The sequence below is a fragment of the Solanum stenotomum genome, chromosome 10 (genome assembly GCF_019186545.1).
Source record: "Solanum stenotomum isolate F172 chromosome 10, ASM1918654v1, whole genome shotgun sequence".
Classification (NCBI taxonomy): domain Eukaryota; kingdom Viridiplantae; phylum Streptophyta; class Magnoliopsida; order Solanales; family Solanaceae; genus Solanum; species Solanum stenotomum.
This window is the reverse complement of record NC_064291.1, coordinates 8,953,936-8,966,917: the sequence shown is the minus strand read 5'-3', so window position 1 is coordinate 8,966,917 and position 12,982 is coordinate 8,953,936. Positions and strand designations below refer to the sequence as shown.

The 12,982-nt window shown below is 30.4% G+C and overlaps 1 long non-coding RNA gene across 3 annotated transcripts in view; it reads left to right on the top strand.

The window, feature by feature from the left end:
* LOC125842477 (uncharacterized) overlaps window positions 1-9,560 on the top strand; it is a 31,844-nt gene extending 22,284 nt beyond the window's left edge. The window contains exons 1-4 of one of the 3 annotated variants that reach the window (XR_007443920.1): window positions 6,036-6,203; window positions 6,813-6,877; window positions 7,685-7,766; window positions 9,487-9,560. This is a non-coding gene — a long non-coding RNA (uncharacterized LOC125842477). Of the gene's footprint in view, window positions 1-6,035; window positions 6,204-6,812; window positions 6,878-7,684; window positions 7,767-9,077; window positions 9,095-9,486 lie in introns of those variants that run through there. The other 2 variants (XR_007443922.1, XR_007443921.1) reach the window with 2 other exon arrangements.
* The last annotated feature ends 3,422 nt before the right edge of the window (window positions 9,561-12,982 follow it).

Sequence of the window (12,982 nt, the reverse complement as noted above, 5' to 3'; positions counted from 1 at the left end):
AAATAAATTAAAGTTTGCTTTTAAAAAATATTTCCAATTTCAAAATTTTATTTTCACCCCACACCACGCCTACCCGCAACCCCCTCCCCCCATCAGCCCCCTACCAGCCACCAACCCCCTCAAAAAAAAATTAAGTTTTTGTTTTAAAAAAATATTCAATTTCAATAATTATTTTCTACTCTCTAGTAAAAATAAAAGATATTTTCTCAAAAATATTTTTCATTCATAAATTAAACACTAAAAAATATTTTTCGATAATATTTTCTACTCACTAACCAAACATGAGAAAATAAGTCACAAATCTACTTGTTTCCCAGGAAAACATTTTCTAGAAAAACATTTTCCTTCATACCAAACACACCCTATATCTATCTATAAGAGAATAAGTTTTTTTTAGCGCCAATTGAATCAATGACATTGCTTTCAGAGTCATTAAAGCCTTTAACAACATTTACATAGAATATTAATTATAAATACTCATATTATTATTGCTAACTAATTATCGTAAATTTTTTTATTTATTCTAGTGTTTATGCACCTTTATTCCTAAGAGAAAGATAGAAGCATAGTGCGAGTAGAAATTGAAGAATCATAATATCTTTTTCCACTATGAATTGGAGTAGCACTCACTCCCAATATTCCAAGCAGTATCATAAAAAGAGCATGTAAAGGTTCAAAAAAGAGGAAAAAGAAGAGAGATTAAAGAAGTGGAATAAAATTAAATATTGTTCTTACAAAAATTGTGATTAATTATTAATAAAATTAAATTAATTCTAAATAATTTAGTCAAGGAACATGTTTAAGATGATATTTTATATTAATTTTAACGAGAAAATGGTCAAATGTCCCCCTAACCTATATTCGGATTTCCAACTACACACTTTAACTTTACAGGGATCATATCACCTTCTTGAACTATTTAAGTTTGATATTATTACAATTTACACCCCTAAAACGTCACAATCACATTTATGCTGGCCAGTGAAACCCACGCGCTGATAGGTGAAAATTTTATTAAAAACTTTTTTATTATTCTTTTTCCTTTCTGATTTATTGTCTAGTTAAAGGTCACAATGCCAAAATTTATGGATATATTTTGGATCTTCAAATTTGAAACTTGTTGATAACATAGATGGTTGGTAATTATTTGAAGCTAAACATGATGAGTTTGTCTGAGTTCATGGCTAAGATTTTTAGATTTGAAGAATAGCCGAAACTCCATGGAAATCGATGAGCTTCCATATGAAATTATTGGATCTATATTGTTGATTTGGGAGCTGCTTTCGTTGATGGCTGGAAGAGTTCTGTATGGCTGAAAACNAAACCGAACCAATAACACCTAAAACCGAACCGAACCAACCGATGCGCACCCCTAATTACACCCCTAAAACGTCACAATCACATTTATGCTGGCCGGTGAAACCCACGCGCTGATAGGTGAAAATTTTATTAAAAACTTTTTTATTATTCTTTTTCCTTTCTGATTTATTGTCTAGTTAAAGGTCACAATGCCAAAATTTATGGATATATTTTGGATCTTCAAATTTGAAACTTGTTGATAACATAGATGGTTGGTAATTATTTGAAGCTAAACATGATGAGTTTGTCTGAGTTCATGGCTAAGATTTTTAGATTTGAAGAATAGCCGAAACTCCATGGAAATCGATGAGCTTCCATATGAAATTATTGGATCTATATTGTTGATTTGGGAGCTGCTTTCGTTGATGGCTAGAAGAGTTCTGTATGGCTGAAAACTGAAGCTCATAGTTTAAAATGTGAAGCACCAACTTGAAACCTCCATTAAAGATAGTTTAAAAGCTTGAGTTTGAAATTTGATTTGCCACAAACGAGCTTCATTTTGAGTGGGTAATATATCAAAGGAATCGAAATGTCGAGAAAAGCTTATATTCAGAATTTATGGGCGATTTTGAGAAGAACTTAGGTGATTTTATATCAAATTTCAGAGCAATATGCCGAAGAAGATGAAGAACAGGTGTTACATTTTTTTAAAATTTGTAGAAAAATGACCAGATATTAAAATAAGTTGAGGAAAATTTCTATGGGTCTGTTGAGTATTGAATATAGGATGAAATAGTTTCTTAATATTCAAAGTTTATCGAAGAAAAACAATTGGGTATCCTTATTCAAGCTTAATTTTGCTTTGATTTGAAATAGTTTTGGTACATAATTCTTGATTGTGGAAATTAGTGGGTGAAATTGCTAATACGATTTGTGGTGTATGATTGACGTAGTGTTGGCAATGATTTCAAAATGGTGATGAAATTTGATGCTTGCCATATATGTTGTATCAAGTTGCTATGAAGAAGAAAACAAATTAAAATAGATAAAAACAATTAGGAAAAAAAGGAATAATAAATAAATATACATATATTTAAGAAAAATGTATTAGAAATAATATTTTAATATTTGTTTTTCGTCTTCACTCTCTCAAAGAGAGTGAAATACACTCACTTTGCCAAGTTAGCGTTTAGGGAGATAGAAATTTTAATTTTAAAAAGTTCAAGGGGGTGATAGGACCTCCATAAAATTGAAGTACGTAGTTAGAAATCCAAATATAAATTATGGAGGCATTTGACCGTTTTCTCTAATTTTAACTACTAAAGATTGCGACTGAAAGAAAAAAATAATTAACTTTCACACTTGGCACGGAAGTGGTATAGATATTTACTATTTGTGTTGAATTATTCAACTAGTCTGACTAATTAATTTATTTATTTGAGTTACTAATGATAGGGTTAATTTTAGGAAAAATTATGCGGTTAAGCAAATATATATTATTTAATTATTCATCATATTTATAGTTTGCTATAATTATCACTCGCGACTAACATTAACCATTAATTACATGGTCTGACCTCGAGTTTGTATAATTAGTCACGTTTATATATGTATAATTCTCACATTTGTATAATTCACAACTAACAATTCTTTGTTTAATTTGTATTTGTATACGGTAGTTTGTATTTGTATATGACGATGATTTCCTTTGGTTTTTCAGTTTTGTCATCATATATATTCAATCTTTTTGTGTATAACTTTTAAAGTTTGTATAAACATATAGTTTTTGGATTTTGTATAATATAATTTATATAATGTAATTTGTATAATATATTTTTTATAACCGTTTAAAGTTCATATGCTTATGTTTGTATCAATTCGTTATTTTGAGTTTTATCATATTTGTATAATTTCAGACATTATATTACTCAATTATACAAAAACATGTGAATTATACAAACAAGATGTGAATTATACAAATTATTGTCCTCTCTTGCTCGCCTCTCTCCTCCCTCTCCCAATCTCGCTGACCAGAATATACAAATACATATGTATAATATACAATTTTCTAACCGATATACATATACAATTCACCTCTCTCCCACTCTCTGCCCTCTCTCGCTCGCCTCTCTCCTCCCTCTTCGTCTCGCTCACCACTCTCCTCCCTATAACATGTAGCTACAAATTGTAATTAGCAAACTATAGCTATGAAGCGTAATTAAAATATTTTTGAATGGCTATATGCGAAAGTTCAATCATTTTAAATTTACACTCAAGCAAAAAGGATGTTTTTGTCATTTTATCAGCTTGATATCAACCTAATAAATATATTACGTGTTGTTATATAATATTATTTTTAATTATAAAATTAGTCATAATAAAGTTTGGTAGACCTGTAATTGGTCTTTCCAACTATGCAAAAAATGTGTCTTGAGAGTCGCAGCTTATCCAATTATCGCATTGTCAACCCTTGAATAAAGCTCTGCGTTGGACATTATTTGTTATTTTATTCAATTATTAAATATTTACTGGTTGTCTACTAGTATATGATTCTATTTAATTAGTTGTCCTCAAGTTTTACGTTTAATATAACGTAAGCTTACAGCGAACGTGTGATATGGTTCTTTTTCAGATCTTATATGAACATAAAATATTTTGTGTATTAAACTACTGTTGTTGTTGTAGCTTACTACAAATTTGGGGATCTGTGAACAACTAAAAGAAATGAAATTAATAATGAACTTTGTCACTAATCTATCGTATTAACTTTTTTAAAAGGATAGTTTCAGAGTTCTTTTTTCAAGTTTTGTCGTATAATATTCACTTCTCATATGGTTTACGATATTACACCTTCTTTATTTTTTTTAACATTCTTTGAATCTATTTAAAATAAATATAAATCAATTATAACTTGACAAATTTGTCCTTATTTATATATTTTTTTTCTTTCACATTAATGCATATAATTAAAATCATGATTTATTTAACAAAAATACTTTAAAAATTGTGTTATTGCTTGATAATACTTAAGACAACAAGATAAAAGGACATGATATTGGATATATTCTATATGTTTTTAGTTTAAAACTATAAGATTTAAAGTCTTATTTATTTTTTTAATAAAAGTTGTGTCTCAATTCAAAATCAAACATAACAAAATTATAAAATTAAAACAAAGGGAGTATTAATTACAAAACAATCTTGACTAATACTTAATATTTTCTTGAGTTAAGAGTCGATCAAAATTAGACTCTGTACCTTATAATGAAAGGTATAACTTGGAAGGTCAACATATACGACATCATCTTAAGAATATCCTATTTATAGAAATACACCGAGTATGTTCACAATATTATTGTTGTTCTGACACATTTACCTTTTAAATTTACCTTATTAAATAATTTGAACTCACCAATTAAATATGTAAAATTGATCAAGAAATATGGTTTATTGTGACGACTTTTAGTGGCGACACGTAGAGTTGCGGCAAAAGTTGGAGCTTTTGTAGCAACTTGTAAAGGTTGCCACAAAAGGCGCTAGCTTTAGGGGCGAGCCTTAAAATTGCGAAAATTATATAGTCAGTGGCGACTATGTTTAGGTCGCCACAAATATGCACTAAACTTTTTAATGAAATTAGTTATAGTGTCGACTCATAAGCCGTTGCTACTAAAAGATTATTTGTGGCGATGTAGTTGCCACTAAAACGCCATGTATTGTGGCAACATTTCATGTCGCCAGTAATTCTTTTCTACTTTCTAAATTCAAAATTTTATTAATAATAATTTCTTATTTAAATATACATAAATATCATACCAATATATTGAAAACTTCTAATAATTATTTTATAGAGTTATTTAAATAAATATAACTCTAATTAAATAGACAAAATTATTATTATATAGATAAAGTTATTATACGTATTTATTAAATGAAAAACACTTTGAGTACTAAATAAATTTATTTATGGATATATTTGATTACTTGAGTGAAAATAAATTCATTTATCACAATAATAATTAAAGATTTAAAATAATTAGTGATATAGAATAAAAACCCGAAAAATCATAAAGTTGACCAAATAAAAAAGTTCAACCTTTTGATTTGTGTATTTAACTTATAAAAATAATAAAATCATTTTTGAAAATATGTTTTAGATAAACATAATATAGGGAAAAAGTTGACCAAATAAAAAAGTGATGCATATATACCTTTGTCGTCTAACTAATGAGACATACAGACTTACCTTTTTCGTTAACAAACTTAATTAACAAAAATATTTCCTAAAACTGATATTGTAATTTCAAAAATGTCAAGGGGCTTAATTTTTTTTAGCTCATTCAATTTTTACCCTTCAAATCCATACAAACCTAATCCAACTAAAAATACCTTAATCCTTTTGTTATTTAGACCTGACCCAAATAAATTTTATGACTAAATAGTAAGGAATTGATTTATTTATTTTTTATTGCAATCGTGTTTAATTTGAAGCGGTAAAAAATTATTAGGTTAATTTTTTAAAGTCACGTAATATTTTTGGAATTAAAAAACCACCATTTTTTTCTTCGATAAATGTAAATTTGTGAATAAAAAAATTAAATAAACATTATTTGTCAAAATCACTCAGGGGCATATTTACTCGAAATATGAATATATTTATTCATTTTCCTTATAATATATGAACCATTCATTAATTTATAACTTAAACATTGTATTTGTTTATTGGGGGTGTCTAGGGTTTTTAATTAAAGGTTCTGCCGAGAGATTGATGAGAGTTGAGAAGCGAGAGAGAATGAGATTGAGAGTTGAGATGCGAGAGAGATCCAAAGGTTGCCTGGAGCGTCCACTGCTGGCATCGCACTTGCTGCCGTCGATTGCCGCTGCTCGTTTGTCTTCCCCGTCTTCAGGTAAGTTCTATGTCTTTTTTCATCTACACACAACATAAATGAATTGAGACTAGTTCAAAACTTTATTTTTGTTGGTTGACCATGTGATTTCGATTATTAGTCTCTGTATTTGAAGCTCTTAAATCAAACTGAGAGTAACATTGAAGGTGAAATTTATTGTTGGCTCTGTATGTAAATGAACCCAATTTCCTTACATTGAAGGCATAAGAATGACCTTAAGTTAGCAATTATTTTAGCACCAAGTCCAATTATTTGGAAATAGACTTTTGTGGTTAGAGACCTTTAATTAGCAATACAAGTAGGGTGAGATTTATTGAAAATATACTATTTAAAAAAAATGTTTGATACTAAGACTTGTGGTCTATGAATGAAAATGAGAGAGTACTAGAAAAAGAATAAACAATTAAAAGCAGTGACCGTTTAAAATTTTGGATAGTTTTAAGTATTGAGGGCAGTGAAAGGTGAAATTCTGATAAAAAAGTTTTTTACAACTAAGCACTTGTACAAAAATGTTTAGAAAAGTTTGATATACCTATTTTATATAATACACAATTTTAGTCAATTTACTTTAACTCTTTGAGTTATATTAATTTTATCTTATGATTTCAGAGGCATTGGGCAGCTACTTGGTTGATTCTTTTGTTTAGCTACTGCTGGAGTTCTTTTGAGTTGTGGTATGCAACTTTTTGCTTCTTTCAGTCCAGTTAGTATTACACTCGTGGTGTCTATGTGTTCTTTCCTCTTAGATTGTGATTGCCCTATTGAAATTCAAGTTCATATCATTAGATTTACTCTCCATGACTTTAATCTTTTGTACATTTCTCTGAGATAAGAAATGGTAGACCGCTAAGCTCAAAGGAGGGTCCTCCAAAAGAAGCTACATTCCCACACTAAAGCAATTGCAATGTCGACATTCTATTTTCCTCTTAATAGTTATGTACATCTTGTTAAGAATAGGTTAATGTCGGTAAAGTCAAACCATACCTTCATTGACATCTTCAGTCCAACACAATTAGTAAATTCGTATTTTTTTAAGTACTACTTTTCCTTAGTTTTTATTACCTTTTCTGGTTTTGCTAACCACTTGATTGTGTTATTCCTCTTTGGCTAGATTGTTTTGTATCCTATCTTCCCTTTTTTTGTGCTATACTTATAGACTAATGAATTAACCGGGAACGTTTTATTTTTTCATGTCAAGGACCATGTTTTACTTACAATTTTGAATGGAGCATATCTTTCATGATAATTGAAACTACACTTTCTACTTTTAAATTTGGCTAGCTATCTCCATTTGTTGAATTAGGTAGTTGTAGGAGTACGGTGATACATTCTTGTAAATCACTCTAACATAGAAGTTTGTTGAGATTACTTTAAAATACTATATGTTAAGTAGATATTATAATAAGGAAAATAATGTGAGATGTGTTTCCCTGCATAACAAAACTTTTATGGTTACGAAGAACTACATCTTTTTTATGCAGGTTAAACAACTTCATAATTGTTGTAGTTGCATGCCCTGCTGCATCTGATCATGCTCGCAATTACCTTAATGAAGTGCAACAGGTAGGAAGTTTAATTTCTTGTTCGAGTAACACTCTTCTGCTCTGTTTGGTCGAATTATTTGCAATATGAATTGCAGAATGTAGGTTTGAAAGAGTGTCTTATGGTGGTATCTACATATCTAGTAGGACAAGAAATACTACCTATTTGTGTTATGGTGGTATGTATAGATAGGTGGACAATAAATAAGACTCCCTTCATGTCAATTTGTTTATCTTGCTTAGATCTGTTTCAAAAGAATGCCTTTCTTTATTCAGTCACTCTTTACACCCAATATCGTACACGATATATTTAAGGCCACGAAATTCAAAAGGAATTTTAGTGCATTACACATATTTAGTTCATCACCACAAGATTCAAAAGTATTCTTTATTTTCTTAAACTCCATACCGAGTCAAACTAAGACAAGCAAATTGAAACAAAGGGAGTATCTGCTATATTTGTTTTCTAAAGGAAAACAGCAAAATTAGTAGGTTTAAGAAAAATTACTAGGTTGCACCAGCACATCAAATTGTAAGTCGGCACTGAAGTTTTTCAAGCCGGAATGTGGAAAAATAAGTTGTGTGATTTGAGGCACTATTTGAGGTGATAATAGCCATGGGTATCTTTTAGATCTGAAGTGCAAAAGACGTATTGATGAAATTGATATTAACCTGCATCTATGTTTCAGTGATTTCACATTTGGTATCGTAACTGTCATTTTGGCAATATTAGTAGAAGATTCAATTACATTGTTGATGTCTTGTTGACCAGCGGCTTCCTTTACAATAATTTTAGCCATCTAGGAAAGTTTTGTATCCTTTATTGCCTTTGACCCTTGCAATTTACCTTTTATTTCTTTCTTGGATACCCTTCAGATTGTACGTCTATGGGAAATAAACAAATCATGGTTTCCTAAGGGAAAAATAGATTTGTTGCGACTTTCTTTATAAATAATGAAATACTATTACATACTAATTTACTTTTATCTCTGGCACTTCATTAACCGACTAACTCGAAGGAAGCTTAGGTAAATTGAATTGTGTTTTTCTCTGTCTAAGACAACATTACTATTGTTGTTGCCCACTTAGTCACTAACATTATGTTCTTCTGTATGCTAAAACGGTGTACGCTTATCCATTTACGCAATTAATATTTGTATGAATTTCTTTCAGTGTGGAAGATAAGGTCATGTAGCATGCTGATGACTGATCTATTTATTTTCTTAAAAGTGTTTTGAATTCTTTAACTCAAATATTATCGTGGTCACCCCTTATTCTATTCTATTCTCATTATAGATTATGAGAATAATTCTATGTTTTTTCTTAATAACAGGGACAATACTTTTACACAATTNTATAAATAATGAAATACTATTACATACTAATTTTCTTTTATCTTTGGCATTTCATTAACCGACTAACTCGAAGGAAGCTTATGTAAATTGAAGTGTGTTTTTCTCTGTCTAAGACAACATTACTATTGTTGTTGCCCACTTAGTCACTAACATTATGTTCTTCTGTATGCTAAAACGGTGTACGCTTATCCTTTTACGCAATTAATATTTGTATGAATTTCTTTCTGTGTGGAAGATAAGGTCATGTAGCATGCTGATGACTGATCTATTTATTTTCTTAAAAGTGTTTTGAATTCTTTAACTCAAATATTATCGTGGTCACCCCTTATTCTATTCTATTCTCATTATAGATTATGAGAATAATTCTATGTTTTTTCTTAATAACAGGGACAATACTTTTACACAATTACAAATGGCGTGACTAAGGAGGAGTGTGAAGACACTACATATGTTGTTTTTTTTAATTATATGTAAGGGCAAAAAATATACAATAGCAAGCATATTGTGTAGGAGTATATTTAAATGACTTTTGGTGGCGGTACTATTTAAAATATTTGAGTTGACATGTATTTTGTGTTCTCTGTATTCATATTGGATGTTTTGCCATTGATATGTAATTAAATCAATATTAATGTGTCTATATTTTTTTTTTGTTGAAAAAATAGGTATTAGTAGCGACTAATGTTACTACTAAAATAAGGCTATTGTAGCGACAAAACATGCTACTGAAGGTATAATGGTTTTTGTGGCGACTAACATATGAGGTAATTGTAGCGATATAAGTTGTTGCTGAAGGTATAATGGTTTTAGTGGCAGCAGTAGTTGCCACTAAAGGTCATACTACAGCGGCGACCCTACCCTATCCTATATGTATTTTGTTGTAGCATATTCCATTACCTTTTGTGGCGACTGTAGTTGCCACAAATAATGGTCATTAGTGGCGACTTCACATTGTCGTCACAACTAACATTTAGTTATGGAAGTACTTGCCACGGCGTCATGTCGCCACTGAATATCTTTAGCGGCGACTTTCTGGCAATCTGTGGCGACATTTTTTGCCACTAAATGTCCAGTTTCTTCGCAGATTCAACATCGACAAAGCTAAGGTTATCAATGCACCTTTAGCTATGCACTTCAAATTGAGCATGAAGCAGCAGTGTCATTCTAGTTATGATGAGAAGGAAGATCTGAAGAAAGTTTCTTATGCTTCAGTTTTTGGTAGTTTGATGTATGCGATGATTTGTACAAGAGCGAATATTGCTTGCGTTGTTGCTGTTGTTAGCCGTTTTCTCTCTAATTTGGGAAGAAAACATTGGAATGCAGTGAAGTGGGTTATGAGATATCTTTGTGGCACTTCTAGTTTGTGTTTTGGTATAGGAAATCCTATTATTTGTGGTTATTCTGGTATGGTTGATAATGTTGATATTCATGAGTTTACTTCAGACTACTTGATTACTTTTGCAGGGGAAGCTGTGTCTTGGCAATCTAGGTTGCAAAAATGCTTTGATTTATCTGCAGAAGCCGAGCTTATTGCATTTGTAGAAGCTTGCAAATAGTTGATCTAGATGAAGAGATTTTTGGAAAACTTAGTTGTGCTCAAGAGAGGTATGTGCTTTATTGCGATAGTCAAAGAGTTATTCATATTCTATGTTTCATGGTCGGTCTAAACACATTGATGTAAGGTACCATTGGATTCGAGATGTGTTGGATTCTGAGTTGCTTGAGCTTGAAAAGATTCATACAGATGAAAATGGGTCTGACATGATGACTAAAGTTTTGCTAAGAGGGAAGTTTAAAGAAAGTTGCTTGATCGCCAGGATGGCGGTCTCCTCCACATAGTTATGAGGCGGAGAATTGTTGGATTTAGGATCTTTTTTCTTTCCGGTGTGGATAAATAAAAGTCTTATTTAGACCAACCACTTTAACCCATTATACCAATATTATGTGGCATATATAAGACTTATTTAGGTATTATTTTCAGACACACGAGAGAAAAAAGTCAAGAGAGAGAGTTGTTTTAGAGATTGAGAGAGAGAAAAATCATGTTTTTGCTTCAAGGAATTCTGCACAGGCAGTCCACTTTAAACAGAGTTCTTCACTTTGTTAACCGTTGGATCGTACACAAATTTGAACCGAGAGTTCTCACTATATAATTCTTGTATTTCAACGGTGGAGATTAGATTTAGTTATCTGTAGCTTCTGATTTTGAGGTGTGAACAATAGCTCTTTTTTAGTGGATTCTCTCCTTTAATTCTCTAGTTTTGGTGCAATCTTATTTCGTTGTTGCTCGTTATTTGGCACTTCTTTTGTGGCCAATTTTGGAGAACAATATTGTAACTCTTGGTGGTTATAGTGGAGCTTTTGGTCCTGTGATGTTTTACTCTTCACATCGAAGAGTTTTTCATGTAAATCTTTGTGTCTTGTGTGATTGGTTTATTCTTATCTTAATTGATATACTTGTTACCGATTTTTCGTATTGATTGATTTAGTTTTTCTTCTATTGATTCAAATTGTAAGGGAAAGTTTAGACTTTGATATTTTTCCGCTGCTATCCTGCCGAGCATTCTTTGATAGTGCCTTGCCTTTCCCAACAAAAACTAATGTTATATCTTATATTATCAACTTTACCATACCTGCCCTCACATCAAAATTTTGAGATTGTGTAAATTAATATATCTTTATTCTATTTGTTGCTCAAATAGAAAAAAAATATATTTACTTGTAATATCATAGATTAATATATATATATATATATATATTAAAAAAACTTATTATATTATCAAGTTATCTAGAATATAGTTATAAGTAATTTTCATAAAAAAGTGAGATTTTTATTTTGAAAATAAAATAAATTTATCTTATGTAATAAATTAATAAATAAAAATAACTTGGGGATATTAGCTAGTAATAAATTCTATCAAAAATCTGCCTATGGAGACCCTCTCTTTAATTTGTTGATAATAATAATAATAAGTACTATTAGCGGCTATATACTTTGAAATGATAATAACATGTTCAAAACATTATAAACGATGATTAAATGTGTTAATTATGTGCTAACCTAAGTTGAGATGTATAGTGTCAACACTATAATTTATTCTTCTTTATTCCTTTTTCTTAATTTAATTTATTGAGAAGATATGAATTTTTACTTTTGTTGCAAACACATTTTTTTCCTTCAAATTACTCTACTCTCATGCTATATGCTTAAGCTTTATGAATTAAGGTTGCCTTTAAGAAAAGCATCGATGAAAGGTTTTCTCACATATGCATGAATTGTGAAATGTTTTCTCACATATTAAGAAATCTTGATTGGTCAATAGTTTTCTCACACATGTATGAATCATGATTTAAGGAACTACTCTACGATGATGTCACGGCCCAAAAATAGACGCGAGGACACTTGTATATTCCCACCAAGACAAGTTAGTCTCAAATCAACGAAAATGAAAGAAATGCGGAAAATAATAAAGCAAGAACAAGATAAAACAGAAAAATTTATTTTTTCTATTAAAACCCTCAAAATCTGGTTGTCACGTGTACAAACCACTAAATACATAAAGTGTGAAATTAAGAAATAAGTACAAGTCTCAATCTTTGATTCTCAATTAGAACAAAGCTTAAAGAAAAGGAAAAGAGGGCCCGTCGGGTTGATAAAAGTTACTCTCGATAGTCCTTTGATAAGCCTAAAAAGGTAAGAGAAGAAGGACGATCACGCTAAATCGGGCTTGGAATCTACACAAGTGTAGAAATAAGGAGTGCAACCTAATAAACAAGGCATCTACCTAGAAATTGAATACCCCTTACATTCCAATCGAACCTCCTCATACTACAACTTTCACAGAAATCAGCCCAACCTAGCAGTTCTACAATGCACAACTCA